This window comes from Rhinopithecus roxellana, chromosome 10 (genome assembly GCF_007565055.1).
Source record: "Rhinopithecus roxellana isolate Shanxi Qingling chromosome 10, ASM756505v1, whole genome shotgun sequence".
NCBI classification, from domain to species: Eukaryota; Metazoa; Chordata; class Mammalia; order Primates; family Cercopithecidae; genus Rhinopithecus; species Rhinopithecus roxellana.
In genome coordinates, this window is record NC_044558.1 from 131,579,393 (window position 1) to 131,602,320 (window position 22,928).

A 22,928-nucleotide genomic window follows, 5' to 3' on the forward strand; every position below is an offset into this window, starting at 1 on the left:
AAGATAAAAGTGGAAAAAAAAAAAAAAGAAGAGAATGAGGATTATGTTCTCAAAAATTATATGAATTTCTTCTTCTTTTTTTAAGAGGTGGGGTCTTGTTATATAACCATGGCTGCAGCAATTCTGGACTCAAGGAGTGGCTGGGACTACAGGCACGCACCACTGCCCCGGCTTTAAATTCTCCCTTTTCCTGCCTTGTGTGAGTGAGATAAGCAGTAGCCATGAGAAGATCTTAGAGGAAGAAAGTCAAAGAGGATGATAATGATTTGAGCTGCTTCACTGTTTGGCCCCAAAGCCAGGCAGACTTCATAGTTCTAGAAGCCAGGATCCTGGTTTTAAGCAGTGTCAATAATTTTAGCGTTTTGTTCTTTTCCTGAGTCAGCACTTAGTTTCCATGATTTTTACCTGAGTTTTTTGGTTATGGGGTCTTTAATCTGGGTTGAGGATTTGGTGTCTTGGGAGAGTCTGCTGCTTCTGCCAAGGCTTCCTGCTGCTCCAGGCCGGTTTAGCTGTGTGACCGCTGCTTACCATCAGCTGACAGAGCTTCCAGTTCCTGTGCTCCAGCCTTGTTCCCCGGACACCTACTACAGCCAATAGCTAGATATTCAGCATCTGTCTGACCAGACACTTTCCTACAGAGGTGATCTGCTGCTTTGTATGCACGAGCTTCCACATATTGCTATATTCTGCTCCAATGTCCTACTCCTTGTTGGTGATTTTCTTCAGTTCTCAGTGACCAGCCTTCCATTGTCCCAGTGACAACTGGGCCCTGATTCTGTCAGGTACAACAGATATTTTCAGATAGCTAGAGATGGCAGGGAAGGATTAAAGTATTTCGTTTGTTTAGCCTATGTGTCCTAGATATGGTAAAATGATGAACTAGAGAAAAGCAAAACTATCCAGTATTGGGAAAAGAACATTTCAGAGGCAGTGAGACTTCTCTGGGGAAGATCAAAGCTCTATCATACAGAATCCAGATCAGGTTTAATCTCAAACCAAGATTCCAGGAAAGTTATGAAGAGGAATTTCTAATTAAGGATTATAAGTAAAACCAATACGATAAAAGACAAATTATTAGTGAGAAAAGTACTGTGTTGTAGCTTAAAGCTTACTTTACAAGGTAGAGTATTTGCTACTATTTAGTTAAAACTTTATAAGCAGGTAAGTCAAATATATTAAGAATCATTCCTATTCACAATGCAAAAAACTGAGACAGGGAAGCTAAGCAACTTATTCATTTGGAAATGATAAGAGTTTGTAAGAGCCAGAATCGAACAACAGTTCTTCCGACTCATAGGCTTATGCTTTTCCTACTGCCACTAGCGGGCAGGTTTTCAGATTAATGGACAAAATTTATGCTTAGGTTAGAACTAAATTATTTTGTATTTCATTTTATCACTTTTCTTGTTGAATAAATAAAATAACAATAAAATGTTCTAAAAAATCAATAAAATGTTCTAATATGGTTGGCATACAATTAATGTTGATTTTATTATTTTATCTTTCTATATATTACAATACATGATCATGGATGAAATATCGAATTTTAAACATGGCCATCAAATTATGACATATCAAAATATTGCTTTTCAAAATCAAAGACACATCCTGCTGCCTTACAAATCCAAATTTAAAGTGCTTATTAATGGGAGAAAAGACTGACAATTAACATGGAAACGAACCACAACATTCTTGGGCACAGATAGAAATTTACTAGTTTTTCATTCTAAATGAACTCACACTGTATAGATGCCTATGATCCCCTCTGCAAGCTCAGCAACTGTCATTCATCTTCCCTGCCCTCCAGCCTCTTCCCCCAGGTAAAGGAGAGCAGATATGTTTGAACCATAGCCTACAGAGCAGCCCATATCTGCCACTATATCTGTTGCTCCTCTTGCCATTATTTATTTTTATTTGTCTTTTATATGTGTCTCTTAAAGAAAAAAATTAAATAGAGAGTAAATGTATGGAACACAAATTATTAATGCAGGCTAAAATAATAGGCATCTCATAAAATACTTCAGTTCTGTTCTAGTATAGTCTAAGGAAGTTTAAAAGCACATAACAGCTTAAAACCAAAGACAGATGCACACACACACAAAACTATAGCTCCATATATCCCAGCAATGACAAAAATAAAAACCCCAAACAAACAAATAAACAAAAACAGAACCTGCAGGAAGACATTAAGAGGCTGAATGTAATTACTCGATTTGGAAACTGACCAGGACACTGCAGTTAAAATCCTCTTGCTAGAAAGGTTCTGAGGAATCCTTAATGACTACAAATGGCTAGAACCTCATGTCCACACCTCATCTGAAAGATGATAACAACCAGCAGTAAGTCCTCCCCACCACTACCCAGGGACTGAAGTCAATCCTGACTCAGAGACTAAAGGGCCATCTACAGAAATTGACAGAAACATTTGCTATCCTTGGCAGCCTTTGCAAACTGGTTTACATGAAGCAAATGACTGAAATATCTCAAGTATCACTACCACATTTTAATAGAAAATATAGTGATCTTATTCCTCATCTCTATAAAGGAATATAAATTAATGCTATGCACTCTCTTTGAGCACAAACTGTTCAATCCTTGTGTTTGGCTAATATTGAGTAATGAATTTGTACATATCAGTGAGGCATTAGATGGTTACTGTTTAATCTATGTATGCCCACTATCACACTAACTTATTTTAGCTTTTTATATTTTTCAAGAAACTGACTCAAGTGCGATAATTAAAATACATTACAGTAGTGCAAGTGAAATTTGGAACACTGCCAACGTTTTCAAGAACTTATAATTTTCTTTTTCAGAGAAAAAAAGTAGTTTTGACATCTTTGTGCAAAACAGTCACTAACAGTCACTTACAATTTCAGGAAAATCACTGTTTTAATCATGACCTTTCAGCTGTCCTTGATTGAAAAAAAATTGGCCACCTACAGAAATAATTCTGTTGGGCCCTCATCCCTCTGCTGATTGATGGCCTCATGTGGCTCTACATGTTCACAATTATAAATAAAACTATATAAAAGTGGCAGAGCTTAGCTTCCATCCAACCAGATAAGGATAAAACAGTTCTAATTGACAATAAAAGGAACTTTAAGTGACATCTTTCCCATGTACTGTAGCAAAGTCAAATGGTAAATTTTTCTCTGATTAAATGTGTATTATTTTGGTCACCATTCATTACAACCATTAATTTAGCATCCATTGTGTAAAGGGCACTATATCATACTCTGTGGGGGGTGATGGAAAGTGGATAAAACAGCTTCTGCATTTAGAGAATCTATTATCTGATGAAATACTCAACCAGCTAACATATAATAAACATGGAACCCATACATACAACATGCAGGTGTATCTATCTATCTATCTATCTATCTATCTATCTATCTATCTATCTATCCATCTAGATATGTGTGTGTAAAAACTGGATTTGGTTCAATAGATTGATATAAAAATGCATGCTTATACTTGGGAATCACATATCTATATATTTAAACTTTTATAAATACATGTGTAATTTGTCACATCAGGAAACTTTTCACTAAAACATTAGAAGCCCTCATATGTTAGTCCATGAGCTTTTCAATGGAAATGAAACAAAGATTCATCCTACTAGTTAAAGGTTTCCCACCTACTGTATAAGCAACAAAAATAGAGCTGGAATTCAGGACTCCATTAGACGTCTATTGAAGCTCTGTGAGGCTGGAAAGCTTTTAGGAGTTCAGCATAAATCATTTAATATGTCAAAAAAAAAAAAAAAAGACTTAAAAATATACTCCCTTTGTATTCAATTTCCATGAGTGATCTCCAATTTACAATCTTATGTTCAACCCAGAAATTGAATTAATCAATACAATTATCTTTTGGAAATCCCTTTTGTCAATTACCGCAGTTCATAAACTAGAAAGGAAGACTGAGATTCCTTAGACAGTAAGCTTGGTGACAAGATTCAGCTATACTATGGGACTGATTAAAATGGTCATGGTAAAGTTTCCAATATTGTGTTTGAGGGATCACAAAAATTAAGTGATTCTTTTCCCTAAAACGTAAAGAAATTATCTACTAGTTTCAGTCCAAAATAAATTGTTTCTGGAAAAAAAAAAAAAAACCTAGAAAAATATTTCTAGGATTAGATCACGAATACTAATGAAAAACATTATCACATGAAATTCTATATTGAGTCATCGATTTTAAACAAGTAAACTTGTATTTCTGGAAATCACCAAATTTTTCATAATCATCAATTTTTAAAAATTCAGTCTATTTTCTGTTTTGGAAAAATTCTTAGTAATGTTCTAGAGTCACAGCTTCAACATAAAAACTACAAGAGAACTGAGGCAATTATTCAATTATTCAGCTAATTTAGGCCCAAACAATACTTTCTCATGAAGTGGTCAAATAATTAGGGCAAAAGGTTTTTTTGTATTAATCATCTTTATCATACATATTTCCATTGCACATATAACAACCTTTGGCAAATTTAACATTAAGAATGGAAAGAGAAGAACTCAATATATCTGCCTAACTAGAATTTTGTAAGTTACTAAATAAAAGAGGAAATATTAGACCTATGTGTTCCAAACTGCACGTCCCTCTTGTCTACATACGCTGAATACCCCCGCTCTTATGGAGTTAAGTCAAATTTGAGAAGAATATACAGATTTTTATGAATCTGAAAAGTCTATAAATCCTAAAATTCAACCAACATTTTCAATCAATTAAAAAAACACATTGATGTTAAGAATTAAAAACAACTTAATACTCTTAAGAAACATCCTAATTGCTTATATAGTCTCCATACACAAACTCTGTGCCTGTGTGCATGTGTGTGAGGGTATGCATGTTTGTGTGTGCGTGTTTTGAAACAGGGTCTCGTTCTGTTGCCCAGGCTGGAGTGCAGTGGTGTTATCTCGGCTCACTGCAATCTCCGCCTCCCAGGTTCAAGCGATTCTCCCACCTCAGACACTGGAGTAGTTGGAATCACATACCTGTGCCACCACGCCTAGCTAATTTTTGTATTTTTTAGTAGAAATGGGGTTTTGCCATGTTGGCCAAGCTGGTCTTGAGTTTCTGGTCTCACGTGATCCACCTGCATCAGCCTCCCAAAGTGCCAGGATTATAGGAGTGAGTCACCACACTGGGCCCATTAACTGTGAATAAGTATTTATTTGGTTTGTGCCCAGCTTTGTGCTATCTGCTGTGAAGCACATGGTTCTGAAGTAGCTGAAGATCAGTTTGTAATTAAAAAAAAAATCATATATAAATAACACTCACAATGACATGATAAAACAGTAACAATGCACAAAAAGAAAACAGTATTGAGTTAGTGCTGAGTTAGAATTCCCATGACTTACCATACTATTGTAATGTATTTTACTGAAATAAACTCTATGGACCGGTCCTGTATATACAGCAGCATTTTCTAAATGGAGAAACTAGAGTAGCACAAGAGATAAAGGTAACTTTTTTAAGGTGGGGTCAATCAGATGAAGAAGCCACATGCTTTATATTTTACCACAGTCTTCAACCAATCCATCTCACTGCTTAAAGGCACTTCTCTTGTTTATATTCAAACATTAGAGCCAGGCACGGTGGCTCACGCCTATAATCCCAGCACATTGGGAGGCTGAAGAGGGCTGTTCACTTGAGCCTGGGAGTTCGAGACCAGCCTGGGCAATATTGCAAAACTCCATCTCTACAAAAATACAAAAATGAGCCAGGCATGGAGGTGCAAGCCTATAGTCCCAACTACTCAGGAGGCTGAGGTAGGAGGATTGCTTGAGCTGGGGAGGTGGAGGTTGCAGTGAGTCGAGATCACACCACTGCACTCCAGCCCAGGTGACAGAGCTAAACCCTGTCTTCAAAAAACAAAAAACAAACATTAGGATACAAAAGAATAAATAAGTTAATGGAATTTTAGCCTCCTGAAGTTAAAAACATACTTCTTCCTGCAGCTAACATTCTGATGGACATTTTTTGTTTCATCAGGCTTGAAGAGGAAAAATGTACAACTCAGAATGGCCTAGCCTATAGGAAAACATTTCTATCCTCATAACTAACCATTTGTCGGTTAGCAATTTGGGAGGTGGAAAGAAGCTTGAATTGGTTGACAATTTCTCTAACCTTGGTTGGTGCCTTAAGTTATCATTTCCAGATCAATTTAATAGCCCCTTAAAAGCAGGTCTGTGCCAAATATTTGCTGAAGACTCTATGTAAAATATTCCATCAGAAGATGAGTACTCATCCAGTCAAGAGACATATGATGTGGGCCTATATGTGTGTGTTCTAGTAAGCGTAACTGTGAAGGAAACCCTAGACAAAGGACAATTTATGGTGGACTTTAAAATAAAAAACCAATATTCTCTATCCCTATTTTATACTAAGACTGGAAAAGGCAGTCATACAGGGGATTAGGAGCTGTGGCAGAGGATACTAACTGGCTACCCAATATCCCTTCCCTGGCTCCTGCTTGATAAACTGCACCCTGCTTACAACAATGAGATGCAAATGGAAGTGGGGGCGGGATTCAGTGAAAACCTTCTAGAAGGGGACAGCCCTGACTGCCTTGGTCTTGCTGCTCTGTGCTTTGTGCTTCTCTCACTTCCTTCCTAGACAAGACCTAACAATGGCCTGCTGCAGCCCTACCAGCCTTCTTGTGAGCATTAGCATGAAGAGGTGCCCCCAGTGCAGAGGAACAGAGAGTTAGAAGTCTGGGTCCCTGATAGCAAGAGGAGACAGCTGGCTTGGACTGCATCCGCGTATCCACTGTCACTCGGGTTTCTGTTACTTGAAGCTGAATATAATCCCTAAGTGTTAGGGACTCACAGTTTGGTGTCAAATAAAATCCTGGTCTGCCCACTTATCATCCTGTGCTCTTAGACACATACTCTCTCGTTCTCTGCATGAACTTGCTCATCCGTAAAATGAGGATAATAGTGATACCCATCTCAAAGGGCTGCACTAAGAACTCTGATAATTAACAAACTCCATCTAACACACAGAAAACAAGATCAAAGTGTTTCATCATTATTTATTAGTATTCATCTTATTGGGCTACTCACACTGTAAGAGAGCAGCTCATCCATCGTTCAAAACTAGGCAAAAGTTAGCAATGCATGTGGTATGCACGGAACACAGACCTTTTACCAAAATCGCTATCCAAAATGAGAACAGAAACAATTGTACAAAGAAAGGGGAGGGGGGGAAGAGAGTTTAAATTTATAGCATTCTTTTCCACTTGGATAATGATGTGCTATTGTTCAACCAGACATTTGGGAAGTGATACACACTTCAAAGTCCTCTTTTTCATACAACTTAAACATTTTTTTTTCTAGTTGTTTATCTGGATTTCTCTATTGAGCTGTTTGTGTGTATGCTTCTACCTATAGTTTTGGAGAATTACAAAAAAAAACAATAAATTCCATGTGAATTCACTGTAACCCCAGGAGGGCAGGGTATGTGTCACGTCTACTTGCCACTGAGACCTCTGCATGACGATATATGAACTAATAACCCGATCCATTAACCCTCTTCGTTCCACAGACAGTCTTTCTCATTTGGGTCACAAGCAACCACAGGAAAAAGAATAAAACAAAACAAAACTCCTGTGCTTTTACATACGGGAAATTACTGTTTATGTGTAATAGCAAAAGACTGTCAATGTTTTTGGCACTTTTGATTTAGGGAGAAGAAAGATTCACCAGGAAAAAGTGACCTTACATGCTAGTATGAGGTCACTACACTTTTAATTCCTGCAGGGCAAATCTAGAGTATACAGAGGTTTGGGTGGGATAGAAAAATAATAAAAACCCTTTTATATTTGGGCTCTGAGTAAAATGATAACTGATGGCCTGCTCCCCGTGTGGCACTCCAGTGAGACGGCAGCCTTGCAGACATCCCATGACAAACTAAAGCAGGGAGAAAAGAGTACAGACATGGCTGCGCAAATGATCAAGGTCCGACAGGCTGGGATGCCCCCTTTTCATCCCAATGATGTGAAAGTTAGTTGAGGGACAGCACTGTCAGCCTGATGAGGCCTCACTGAGGATTGTGGTAAGGATGCAGACATGAGCCAAAGCACGGCCGCTGTGTCTGAGATCACGAGAGATGCCAGCAGGGATGGATGCCCATGATTACAGACCATGACAGGACAATTGTACAATGCATCTGTTCCAGAATAAGATAGGTGAGGGCTGGAAAGTAGACATCACTTCTCACCTTTTTGCTCACCCCTGTACAGTTAAATGTATCAATATCTAAGTCCCAGCACCAAAATGTCGCAGTAATTACTTCCTGACCCGCAATTAAAGCCTGCTGCATTTTTCAGTCATAACAGCCAATTCTTTCTGAGTCATACATTGAACCAATTAAACTTAGAATCTCTATGTCTGAACGGATGACTTCTAACGAAAAGGGTGAAAGCTTCTAACCTCAACATCCAATCATATCTCTGTTTGGTAAATCAGGGGGAGAAGTTCAACTGAATGGCTTGGAATGGAGCCCATCCCAGCAGATTGTGCTGGGTAGAAATAACACTAGTCTGTCTAGGTAAGATCAGTGCCAATGGTTCCAACTAAAATTAGAAAAAAGGAGACAGTACCTTGGCTCATGCTTATGCTGGAGACAAGACTCTAACTCCTGCTAAAGCCAAATGATGGCAATTCAATTCCTGCCTGCCAGTTGCAAATCCCTACACTACCACTGCAGTATTATCAAAAGACATTTGCAATCCAGTGCACCTAACAAGAGAGGTGATTTCTTAGATTAGTCACTTAGTGGGTTAGCAACTCAAGAGCTAGTAACTCAAATGTATGCATACATTTATTCTGAAAGAAGTAAGTAATTTCCAAAACTATAGGCAGATTGTTGAAAAAAGAAATCAGTAGAATCTTGCTAATTTGAAATAGATAAAGGATACTATTCATTTATTAGATTTAAAGTGTAAAATGGGGGGGGGGGAAATCAAGGATTGAATGACCCCACTCCTTCCACAAAACATTATCAAAAGACCCACAACACTTCTCACGCATTTCAACAAATACAATTTTGCTCTAATCTCATATGTGTCATAAGGCACCATGCCATAGTGAAAAGAAAACTGGGCTAGGAATCAGGAAATCTGGGTACTTTTTCTGGCTCTGTCACTTATTAACTGTGTAAAATGATGCAAAATTTAACCTCTCTGAGCTTCAGTTCCTTGTCCACGAAAGCAGTGACTTGGATACGTGTTAGCCAGCTCTTAGAGTCCTTATTGCTTTCTCAATCATTGGTGATTAGATTAAATTTTAAATTTTCTAAGATCTTTGTAATACATCTTAAGTCTTTTATAAATCTTGGGTTTGAAAGTCAAATATACATATACTTACTATGTGTGTATATACATGAATAGCGAACTCTGATTATAATAGTAAAGCGTTAATTTTTTTTTTTTGAATTTGATCTATGCTGCCATGACAACACCCACACTCATATATAAGGACTCATATATATAAATATTTGGGTGTCTGTGAATACTGTAACCTTTTTGGCAAATGTCAAAGCCATATAGAAACTCTAATATCATTCAAAGTATTCTTCAAAGAAGTACAGTGTCTCTGGACAGAGGAATCTTCTCTAATGCTCCAGAGTAACTGAGGAAGCTAAAACTCCGGCAGCTATTGCAGGTGGCAGACAAGACGACACATTCAGAATGCTCACCCAAAGGCCTCTGCCATATTTAAAAGACATTTTCCTTCCACACAGGTAAGATAATTCTACCATACTTCCTAATTCCACCTAGAGAATTCTCAAGCAATCCACAGAATTTTATTTAAATCGCCCTTATGCTCAAAATGCTAATTGATGTCTCAGCAGAACACTAGAACTCAGTTGCTATTCAGGTTTCCTTTGGATCTGACGTCCTCCACTGGTACCAGACATGGGAACCAGACCTTCACCTCCCTCATCAGTGAGGGACTATCACAGAACTATCCACACTGAAGACAGTTCACAACATGGTCAACAGGAAAACCACTTCCCTGAAATTGTGAGCAGCCGGAGTTCTGGTTTTAGGTACTAACTCCTGTGATTCTGGGCAAGTCCAGAATCTCTCTGTTAAATCATTTACTCTCATACTGATGCTTCTTATGTGTACTATAAGAGTTATACACGACTAAATCCAGCAAAAGTATTTCCACTCCATGCTGTGCACTCGTGTGGAAAGAAGATTTTATATTTTGTTATGTTTTAGGTCACAGACACCTTTGAAAATCTGATAAAAATCAACTGATTTGTATCCTTTTCTCAGGAAAAAAATGTACCTACGTAATAATATACACAAATATTTTGTGTACTTTTAGGGAGTTTCCTGATGCTAGAAGGTTCATGATCTCAAAGGAATACCCTGGTCTAGAGTACAAGTCCATTCTCTACTAGCAGTCTAATTTGGGAAACTCTGAATTTCAGTTTCCTCATCTATAAAACATAGTTAATGATGTCAATCTCTCCGTTGACATCTTGTAACTATTTTGAACACAAAATTTTTTTAACATCAATGTGTGGGAAAACAAGCTGGTGTTGCACAGAACTCTGCTAACTCTTAAGTTGCCATCGATCTTTTACCCTAGTCCTTTCATGGTGTCACAAAGTATTAGTGAGTACTACCCTGATCTCACGGGCATCATCAAGCTTTGGGAGGTGTGAGTCATCAGACATTGTTTTTAACTTAACCTGGGCCCTTGGAGACTGACTGGATGGCTGCACCGATACTGTGCCCCTTACTTCCTTTCCAGCTTTTGTTTGATTACTGATCTCTTAACACACATCCATGGAACTTAACGTACTAGCTCTGCTTTCCCTCTATGAAAATACTTTCATAAACTGGAGTTTTACATCTACCAGAATACACTTGGCTCTTCACTGGCATTAAATCTCGATCTTCACTTGAGTGCTTCTTAAAATTATTGTTTTGGGGCTCCATACTTCATATCTCTCCTCTCCTCCATTGGTGTGAATAATTAGAAACTGTCTTGCTAGATCATTATTTCTATTTTATTGGCAAATAGACTAGCAAAATATAAAAGTATAGAAAGTTCCCCCGGGGTTTACATAGTGGGTGACAGAGCAAGTTAACAAAATAGGACCCAGTTCACAGTGTAACATACCTATCACTCTATTACAATTTTCCTTTCTTCCTTGAGTCTACTGAAGTCATCCTTTTATATAGCAATGAAAAATAAAGAAGATTGGATAATACATACATACATTTTATTTAAGGCACACGATTTGTATGTTTCAATTTAACTTTTCATTTTGAAATAATTTCAGGCTTAAAAAATGCAAAAACAGTACAGAGTGCCCATATATTCTTTACCCAGGTTTCCCACAAATTAACATCTTATAGAACCAATAATACAATTATCAAAGTCAAAAGATTAACATTGTTAAATACTATTTGATGATCTATGGCCCTTTTTGAAATACCAACAATTGACCCACTAATGTCTTTTTCTTGGACCATGAGCCAATATTTAGTTGTGATGTTTTCTTCATCTCTTTCCATCTGGGACAGTTCCTCAATCTTTCTTTGTTTTTAACGACCTTCACACATTTTTAAGGGTCCTGCCAGGTTATTTTGTAGTATGTCCCTTTTGGGTTGTCTGGTATTTCTTCATGATTAAATTCATGTTATGCATTTTTGGCAAGAACATGACAGAAATTACTTTTTGTGCCTTTCTCAGTGAATCATATGAGAGGCACATGATGCTGATATGTCTCATTACTGGTGATGTTAACTTTGATCATTTGTTTCAAGTGATGTCTGCCAGGTTTTTCCACTGTAAAGTTACTACTTTCCTTTTATAATTAATAAGTATTTTGAGAAGAGATACGTTGACACTCTGTAAATATCCTATTTATCATTATATTTTCACCCACAAATTTAGCATCCATTTGATGGTTCTTGCCTGAAACTATTATGACTGTGGTGTTTACCAAATGGTGACTTTCTATTTCCATCATTCCTCTTAATTGGCATTCTTCCTGTTAAAAAAGAGCTTTCTTTTCTCCCTCACTTATTTATTTGCTCAATAATTTCTTACAGCCTTATGGACTATATTAAGAATATCCTATTACTCTCATTATTTTCTTGCTCAAATGTCCCGAATTTGGAAATAGGGAGCCACTTCAGAGAGGATCCTGTGTTATTTCAATGTTTTCATCATTGTTTACTCCTTCCCTACTTTCTGGCACCACAAGATGTTCCAGACTCTTATGACATACGTTTCTGGTGCTGGCCCTGGATCATCCATTTCTACAAGCATTCTTGGTTTCTTTTGCTAGAGAATGGTATTTAGAAACCAAAAACTAGGTACCAAATGTGCTCATCACTATTGGGGTGTTAATGCTTCTAGGCCCTCTCAGCAGATAGAGCTGGGAATATATAAATGAACACATGCACATACTCCTATTTCATTATTTGTATATCTGTGATACATATTTTTCGTACTGATATCTAAGATAAAAATCTAATAACCAGGCTTCATTCTAGCCCTCTTCCTTTCTTTGACAGAGAGAAAATAGCTCTCATCCACAATCCTAGGAGACATTTGAAGCAGTTTTGGAAATGCTAAATCTCACCCCTGTGGAAAATTGAATCACTCACCCATATCTTGTGAAATACAAATATTCTGATAAGAGTGCAATAGTTCTTTTTTATTAATTTTTAAAACACCTTAGAGCCTAACTCCAATTGTTGTTTATAAGTCACTTAGATTAACTCTTTTTTACCCACTTCCTTCATCTGTAATTCCTAAGAATACAGTTAAGTTTTCTTGCTATTTTTTAATATTTCATGTGGGGTACCCTGAATACTCTAATTCACTTCGATTATTTATTTTTTGAGTATGTGAAATATTAACACAGTTCCAAAATCAGAACTATATCAAAAATGTCCATTCAGATAAATATCACTCCCTATCACCTCTTCACTCTTGTTCCCTATTCCCATTCTTTCTATCCCCTTCCCCTGGGCCCAACCAGTGTATTTAATCAGTTTTATTAATTTCTGGTTTGTCCTTCCTATTCTTGGTTCCAATTAGCAGATACATGTATACTTTCTTATTTTATTTCCATTCCAGATGATGTTCTTCATTCTGTTTTCTTCAACTACCCTCCTCTGCATGAACATTTAGGTAGTTTTTAATAGGTTACAATTATAAACAATGCATGATGAATAATCTTGGGCATATAGTTTTCTTTTTCTTTTATTATCATTATTATTATTTTTGGAGATGGAGTCCCACTCTGTCACCCAGGCTGGAGTGCAGTGGCGCAATTCTGACTCACTGCAACCTCCACCTCTCAGGTTCAAGCGATTCTTATGCCTCAGCTTCCCGAGTAACTGGGATTATGGGTGGCCACCACCATGTCAGACTAATTTTTGTATTTTTAGTAGAGACAGGGTTTCACCATGTTAGCCAGGCTGGTCTCAAACTCCTGACCTCAAGTGATCCACCCGCCTCAGCCTCCCAAAGTGTTAAGATTACAGGCATGAGCCACCACCCCCAACCCAGGCTAGTTTTAATATTGTTGTTATTGTGTCTTCAGGATTAACTGCTAGAAGTGGCATTGCTGGGTCAAAAGGTTCAGTGTATATGTAGATTTGTTCAGACATCACCAGCTTCTCTCTCAAAGGCTTGTATCAGTTTGCATTCCCATCTGCAATGTATGAGAATAAAGCCTGTGTTTCTAATTCTCCCTGAAATCATTTTAGCAAGATGCTGAGCAGCATTTGAATGGTTAATTCGTGTTTACCTCCTCTCACTGCCTATAGATAATCATCTAACCATGGTGCTAACAATTAAGGAAAAGGTTTACATAAATGTAAAGGAAGAAGAACAGAAAAAAAACAAGGAGCTGGGAAAAAATCACTCTTGGAAAAAAAAAATAGTTGGCTTTGATCACAGTAGCTCAGGATGAAACTATACAGCTTAGCGTCTTCTCTTTGAAAGCTTAACAAATCAAGAAGATTTTGCAGTAATTTTTCCCATGGCCAAGATTAAGCCCTGCCTCCTTTATGTCCCCAAGATCTATATACTCACATTACAACAAGTGGCATATAGTACTTAAGTTATCTGCTTAAATGCCTGTCTTGCATCAGGCTTTATACTTTTGAAGTAGACACCATATATTATTCAGTGTATTTATCCCAACTCCTAGCACAATGTTCAACATTGTGCTTTCCCTGATAAAATTTTGTTAATTCAAATATAATTTCAACAAACTTTGTTCAATCAAATATAAATTAACATTTTCTGAGTGCTTCTTCTGTGCCAGACACCACCCCAAATATTTTGCAAGTATTATCTCATTACATCCTCAAAACAATCATACAAGGCTCGTTTTTTTCTTATACTAATTTTATAGATGAGCAAACAAAGGCTTGACGAAGATGACAAGTAACTTGCCTAAGGTGATAGATCATGAAAAAATGGAGTTGAGAGTTGAGTGGAATTTGAACTGATAACTGTCTCATTCCAAAGAGCAGCAGGGAGAAATAGGAACCTTCCTCATCCCACTTAGGTAAGCAAGTTCTCACTCTGCCTATGGTAAGGACGGAATAAATTCTATATTAATTGAAGGATTTCATGCTAGTAGGAAGGAAAGAAAAGGCGGTGGTTTAAATGGTTTCCAAATAGACTCTTAGGAAAGCTTTCTGAGCTTTTCACCTTTATGGTGAACAAAGCTCTGGCTGCTCGGATATATGCACACATTTATTACACCCTTGTGACTGTGGTTTACGTACAAGCATCCTATTAAAAGAGCTTTTAAAAGACTGAAATTTGATTTCCTTTCGGACAGCAAAGCGAAAATAAAAAGATGTTCTTTGCCCTCCTGTTCTAATCTGTGTTTGCAAGTGAAGTCTGTAGTTCCCAGAACTCTCTCACCAGCTTGTTACATTTCCATAAATCTGTCCAAGAAAATACAACATTGTTCACGCAAAAATGTAATATCAACTGTAAAACACATGCACATGATACCTGGGTCCAATTGGCCCTCATTTTGTATATAAGTAAAAATAAGCGCTGCTTTAACTCTTAGAAATGACAATATCACATTATTTAGATAAGAGCCAAAAAATCGTTATTGAAATTCTGATAGCATTTGCCTTACTGGTAAAAGAAAATTACCTGTAATACATAGTTTAAATAATTACTTTTAAACAAAAGCTTCTTTTCTGCATTGCGTATTTATCTTTTGAGACCAACTCAGCAGGGCTATGTATTTTATTAAAATTGCCTTCAGACTGCTAATGGCAGGGCGTCTGTTAGCACAGGAAAAGTGATGGCAGTTTGACTCCTATTCCTAATATTGGGAGTTAGTCCAGACACTTAAGAGCCAGAACTCTGCTGTGCATTTGACTATGTTATCAACACTTTACTTGCTAATGATACTAGTGACAGCATTTCAATATGATGGGTCAGACTTCAATAGGAAAGCTTGTAATTATGCTTACGGAACCAAAGAAACCCCCCAAAAAAACATCAACTGCCTCCCCCCAAGAATCTCTTTTATCAGCAGATCAGTTGGTGTTAAGCTTCGTGACTGGGAATTATTTAGTAAGCTTCTGTTCAATATTGGTTTCCTTCTCCACCTTCCACCTTGGATGGGGAGCCTCCATCAACACCTGATCTCTCCCCATTCAGAAAATGACAACTGAAAGCTTTCCTGTGGTGCAACTGTGTGCCAACTACCCAGCAGAAGGTCACACTGATGACTTCCCTGTGGCTTTTATTTTCCCCAGGGAAATCCACAGCCAGAGCTGACTGCTTGCCAAATATGCTGAGTGCCACAAACCAGTAGTGCTAAGATCCTCCCATCCTTCTTGATGGGAAGCAGTAAGCAACTGTGCCGAACACCTGTGTCAGCTCCTATTTCTGGGGACATCCCAGGCAAGCACTCATTCAGCATTCAGGGAATAGGGCTCCCCTCTTCCAACGAGCACTTTTGTCCAAAAACTTCTCAGTAGTCATATGATAATAGTTCTGTTTGGCAGATCTCTGTAACATCAATGTGTTTAACTACTGTTAAAGAGGATGATTTAAATCATTTGTGAGTTAAATATTTTACTATAAGCATCTAAATGAAATCAGCAGAAAGATTCTTTTCTGTTATTGTAAAAGTAAAGGCAACACTCGCCATCACTACCTTTTGGAGCTATCTCAGCCAACCTGAGGAGGAGGAAATGTAGTCTGAGGTGTAAATGGCATGACTCTATAGATGGATGAGATTTAAATCAATCAATCTTTTTCCTATAACTGAGAACAATATCACCAAATTGAACCAATGAAAACACTAGCCAAGATATGAGATGGAGAAGAAGTCAGGCAGTATAATGAGGGTGCCTGTCACAGAGTAAGTCAGTAAAAATACATGAATGAATAAATGAGTAAATGAATGAGTACACAAACAACTTTTGATACTTCAAAAAAAATCCATAATGTAGAAATGATTATATTCTAGTGAGCCAATAAAGCCTGCATTTAGTGCTTACTGTTTGCAGACCACTCAGGAGGGCCCTGGGCAGATATTAAAGATAAATAAATGAATACACAAACCAAATACTACTTCAAGACCATACAGTTTGTAAAGCAGCAAAGCTATAACTCAAACTTGAGAGTTTCCTTTATTTCCACTATTCCACGTGATCTTCAAAATTCTACATGACATTCAGCACCCTCATCTTGCAGGCTATCCCCTCAGTCTACATTGCTCTTCTTCCACTAAGGAGGCAACTTTCAGCATCAAGTTTCAATTCATATAGCTGCATCGTCAAATCCCATGCCAGGTCCCAGAATCTCCAACGTGGAATACTTCCTCAATATATCAATATTGGTAACTCAAATATAAAAACTCTCAAAACAACTCATGCTCTCTGACCAAACATTTTTTAAAAAGAATAAATCAATAAAAACAAACTGCTTTTTGTGATTTCCTATATCTGTGAATTGCATGGCCTTTATTTCCATTATTCAAGGTTGAAATTGATCCCTTAGCACTCTAGGAAGACATCAAACCCTATCGAATCCATCTTCAGATTTCTGCTTATATCTGTACCCTGGTGTTACCACTTCATGCCTGACTTTCCTGAACTCTTACTTCATGATTACATTAGTAATCTATCTTCCTTCTTATAGCCATAAAGTTTATAAATCAATCAGCCTCATAGTGACATCATAATAATTAATTAATCCAACGCACAGCCCTAGTCATCACCCTACTTTCTCAAGACAAACAAAAAATTTTAATGACTCCACAAGTCCTGTGGAGTTAGGACAAACCACTTAGCATAAGATTCAAAGTCTTCTTATTATTTGAACCCAACTTACCTTTATAGTCACTATTTTCCTTTTGTATCCCTTGTGTTGCATCCAAACTCAAGCCCAAAGAGGAACATAAGACACCACAGCTTTAAATATATCCTTGGCAATCTTCCCACTGTCCAACATCTCTGCTGGGTAAAATCATATGCATCCTTTGAAGCCCAGCTCAAATACTACCTTGTCTATGAAACTGTATCTTTTCTATGAAGCCTTATACACTGCCACCTTGTAGATATTTTGTAGCCTTTATGGCATTAGATTTCACATTGTATTCATTTGGCTATAGCTCTTCACACCAAATTTATTCAGCACATGCTATTAGCAAAGCACTTTAAAAAGTGTATTAGGGATGAAGTGATGAACAAGACAGTTCACTTCCAAGTGAAAAGCAGAGGGAAGATAGTCCTTCAAAAACAACCAAAAAATGGGGTGAGGGTTGGAAAGTCATCCACACAGCTGAATGCAACTAAGGATGAAATAAGACAATGACTAAAAAATACCTTTTGGATTTAGCATGATAATGGTTATTGATGATCTTAGCAAGATTTGGCAAGATAGAAGTGGAAGAGGGTAGAGGAGTGAGAAGGAGAAAAGAAAATGACTGCAATTGAAGATAAAGCTTTAGGAAAATTTGTACATGAAGGGAGTGGTAGCTAAAGGAAGAGGTAAAATTTTTTAAAGAAGTTTTTATTTGTCTTTAGATGAAAAATTTGAGCATGTTTAAGTATTTTGCTTCTAGTAATGCAGAAGAAGTTGAAGGTACTGGAGAAGAGAATCAAAGTTTGTTGAAAAGGCAATGGGTAAGCATAGGTGGAGGAACTAACTCTTGTGGGAGTGGAGAATTTCCTCCACTGTCTGTGGCAGAAAGTGAAAGGAATCACTCCAGACTCAAAAACAATCACAGATGAATACGTGAAGTTGAAGTAGGCATGCCCTCTCCAAAAATTAATGTCAAAGAATAATTTCCTTATTTATCAGTTTAATCATGGAAATGATTCTTATTCTTATGACTGAAAAGGAAAGAATTTAGAGTAAGAATTTTTAGGAAAATAATATTAAATATTCATAAACAAGTATGTATGTATATATTTTTGTTGCATGAATATTCTGATATGCAAATCATGAAAATCTAAGCCTAGATAACCTAGGTAGAGATTTTAAATAGTTTCTAATGCATTGATTAGAAATTTGAAAACTTTCCGGTAAATACTTATTTGGCAATTGAAAACTGCTGCCACAAGATTGCTAGAGGAAGGCCCTCCCCACCTCCCAAATTACTTTTTAAATACTTATTTTGATACTTCACATGATAGAAATGATATGTTTAGAAATAATCCTTCCTTCCAAGTATCAATAATATCTACTTTGACCCAATAATTTTCTGAAAATAAATATGGATCTTATCCTCTGTTATTTACATGAAACCATATCCCTTACTTTCTCATTTGTATTATACATGGTTACTTCTAATGTAAGTAACTCTTTAGTCACCCATTTTCTCTTTATTACCTAATATGTGTACAATGGCTTGACAAACGTGAAGGAACTGCAGCAATAACAACACTGCACTTCTCCCATAGGTCATGGAGGAAGCAAACAGAAGTCAAAGACACCAAGTCACGCAGCTAGTAAGTTTCAGAGCTGCCTTCAGGATTCATGCCTGCGAATTCATACTAAATTGATTTGTTTAACTACTCCATGTTTCCTGCTCATGAATAGTCTCATGGATTGGAATAATAAAAGAGTTACATGATTTTCAAACACCTTCCTTTGCAAATAGGAGATAAAATTCAGGACTTGTTTCTGGACTTATAGAAAGCTATGTGGTTTGGGTTGAAATTATAAATGGCCAACAAATGAGAAATTCAGCTGTGCCAAGCAATTAATTGAACACACACGATTTTTAAATATTATATATCATTATCATTAAGGTCCCTATTATAAAACAATGTTACTATACAAAGCCAAAAACCATAATTCAAATTCAAAAGAATTCTGCAAATTAAAGACATGGAAAAGAAAAAGGATAGCTGTATTATCTAACATTAGCCCCTTGAACACAAGCATCGGTCAATATCCTGATTAGAAAATGTTGCCCTAATCATTATTACATCTATTTTTACTCATAATTTAGACTCTGTCTATAAAGGGAAATTTTTTTAAATGATGTGCACAACTTGTAAGTCAGACTGATCCTTAAAACATATGAACCTTAACATGCTAAGATTCCTTTAATGATCTCCATCTCCCTCAGAATAATATTCAAGGTACCATCATAGTCTACCAGGCTGTAAATGATGGACACCACTCAGCCTCCACAGTGTCATCTCTCACTTGTCTTCTTCTATCTTCCTACCACTGCCCTTGCCATTCCTTCAACACACCAAGCACACTCTTCATACTGGCTCTTCCTGTTGAATGTACCTCTCTTTCCCCACATTTTGACATTATTCTCTTATTCCATTCAGTCCTCTGTTCCATTCTCTCCTTATTAAAGAGCCTTTCCCTAGACAGTGTATCTGAGATGGTCTTTCAGTGTTCTCTAGTGTCCCTGCTTTATTTTTCTTCTTAGTACTTATCCCCACTGACATACTCATCAAAATCTTCACTTCACATTTTCTTCCATAAGAATGAAAGCTCTGGGAGAGTAGGAATTTTCCTTGTATGAATAAATGAATTAATGAACGGATCATCATCTTTTTATTTCATCTAGCTAAAGAGAAAACTTTTCCAGGGAAATGGCCCTATCAAAAACATTTTTATGATCTTGATTTCTTTGAATATTAGTATAATTCAAAGTGAAGTGTTAGTACCAATAGTATTCTTTATCAAATGATAAATAGGCAAAATGGCAAATATGATGGTATTTTTATGTGTGTGCATTATGTAGTATGCAGAATGATTTGTGTTCCATAACCTGCGAGGTAGCATAATGTAGTAGACCTGCATCATGCCAAGAAACATAGATTTAGTTTTATTACTAATGTTTCATGTGACAGAGGATAGAAATTTAGGCTTGTGAAATAAGTTGATTAGACCAAGTTTCTGTCTATCTCATAAGACTATAGGGATCTATGAGATGTTTGTCCCTTCCTTCTTGATTTTGCTTCCAAACATGCAAAAGTCAAACAAGTGTATTCAATTTAAGGTCAATATTTATATAATAGTTGGATGCCAAGAACACCCACCACATTTAGCTTCAACTTATTTGGTTTTAATGTTTATTTCCATAATATTTGCAAACTAAAGATTTGGGGATGTTTATTATCAGAATACTCTTTATCAAAGTATCATTGAAAAGTGGTTCTTAACTCTGCAAGAATCTGTGCAGACACACTTACGTTGGCGTATCATTTTAAATACAGCTTTTTGCAAGACTCTTACCTAATTTAGCTAAAAGCAGAGACTTAAGCATATGCATTGCATCAAGATATAGTTGAAATGTATCTTCCCTTTAAGCTGGTAAGCAGTGTTCTCTCAAGGTACATGCCAATAAAAATTTGTCTAATCCCTAATATCCTAATGTTTATGCTAAAAAATAACAAAATCCCTGAAGCATCCAGATAGAATCACTTTAAGCTTAGTTCCTTTATGAGTAAGTCATTTTAATTGAAGAGATCTGATCACACTGAAGGACAAATAACATTTCTCTCTCTGTATAATGAAAACTGAAAGAGCCATTGGTAGTTGTTCTACAGAAGACCTGGATGTGGAGGAGCTAAGACACACTCCAGGGGAGCTGTGGAAGTGGTAACACGGGAGGGGTAACAAAGAGGGAGGGAACCAAGTCTTCACTCATAACTAAGCAATAATAGTGAGAGTTGTGAGCATTGTTGAAACAACCAAGACACTTCCCTGGACCAAGGAATGAGCACACAGCCATTAGCCACATTCATGGCAATGGGGACTTCAAAGGCCAGTGTGGCTCCAGCTTACTGAGAAATGTGACTAAAACTAACCTTGTACAATGACTGCTGAATGCTCCCAGGAGACTCTTCGACTATTGAGACCTTTTATTTACACAGAAATTGTCCGATTTAATTAACTTTCATTTCATACATGGTAGTCAACATTCTGTAGTTACTATTAGTGTTGGCAAACAGATTGACTCTGAAGCGTGTCAAGAGCTTTGAAAGGTGGACCCTAGCACAGAGTATATGGCAGAGAAGAGAAGAAACTCGATTTTCATGACCTGGGTGCTCCACCACTACAATTACATATTCATTAACATTCTACATGTTTTAAGAATTTGATTCTTAAAAGTCATTAAGGGAAAGTCATTAAGAAGTTTCATTTCAAAACAGTTTATACAAGGAAAAAATATAGAAAAAATATACATTCAGGCATCAATGTAACTTAGGTAAGAAATTTTTTTTCTATTCTTGATAGTTTCTTTTCATTGGTTTTTTTTTCTCATCTTCAAACTATAAAAGGAAGACACCCAAATGCTCGGCTTCTTATACTATTAGAGTGTTATTCATAAATTGCAAACAGAGAACAACTCAAGTAAGCACATGGAAGAAATAAGCAAGTGGCAAGAGAATTGTAAAACTGATGGCAAAAGAATGACCAGCAAATGGTAATGCAAATGTCCTGACCTGCTGAGTCTCCCAGTCCAATCTCTCCCACTCCCGATGTCCCGGTCTCCTTGATATTATCTATTTCTTGAAATGCTAAAAAAAAAAAAAAAAAAAAAAAAAGAAAGGAAGAAAAATTGAAAGAAAGAAAATATTAAGTGAGAAATCAAAGTAATTCCAAAATACTCAAATAAAAAAATTGAAAATCATAAAGATAGTTAAATGGGATTTCTATTGCAAAATGTTGGAAAAAATATTAAGTAATTTCATTGTAATAATTTTTTTTTCTAGACCAGATTCATAGCCATAAAACAACATCAGACTCATAGGACTGTACCAGTTAGTGGCTGATGAATGACAAATCAATGAAAAACTAAAAAATTTTTATTAATGACATTTCAAGATACAATGACAACTGAAATGTAAAAATATGAACTAATTATTTAGGAGACATATCAATTAAATCACTTAAAAGTCATCATATGATTAATTCAGTCATGTGAGCACACATGTGTGATGCATGGACTCACTCACACAAGTGTGTGTATATAGCCTGAAGTGATCCTAAGCCTAGTTTTACTGAGACAATTACATCCATTTTTTATAGTCCATGATAGGTAGTTTAAAATAGATGTATAATGCAATATTACTTAGAGCTACAATACTTTATGCAAAACATTCTAATGGGCACTGAAATTTATGGAATACATATGTGTATAAATTTATAGAATAAAATTTATGGAATACATGTATATGTATAGATTTATGAAATAAAATTTATGGAATATATAAGCACTTAGCAAAACATGGTGCTACATTGTACTAGGACACTAAGTTATAGAAGAATAAAGACTTCACAAACCCATTGAATAATTTCCAGGCAAAAATACCAACAACAGGAAGAACAAAATAAAAACAGAAATACTCTATAAGTGGTCACTTTATCAGAGTGAGACTGCAGGGTCATAAAAGCAGAATTTAA

General features: G+C 36.5%; 1 protein-coding gene across 1 annotated transcript in view; it reads right to left on the reverse strand.

The window, feature by feature from the left end:
* SOX5 (SRY-box transcription factor 5) overlaps nucleotides 1–22,044 on the reverse strand; it is a 694,017-nt gene extending 671,973 nt beyond the window's left edge. Inside the window, exon 1 of the mRNA XM_030939629.1 lies at nucleotides 21,968–22,044. The gene's annotated coding sequence lies outside the window, so the exon portion shown is untranslated. The remainder of the gene's footprint in view (nucleotides 1–21,967) is intronic.
* Between the last annotated feature and the right edge of the window lie 884 nt (nucleotides 22,045–22,928).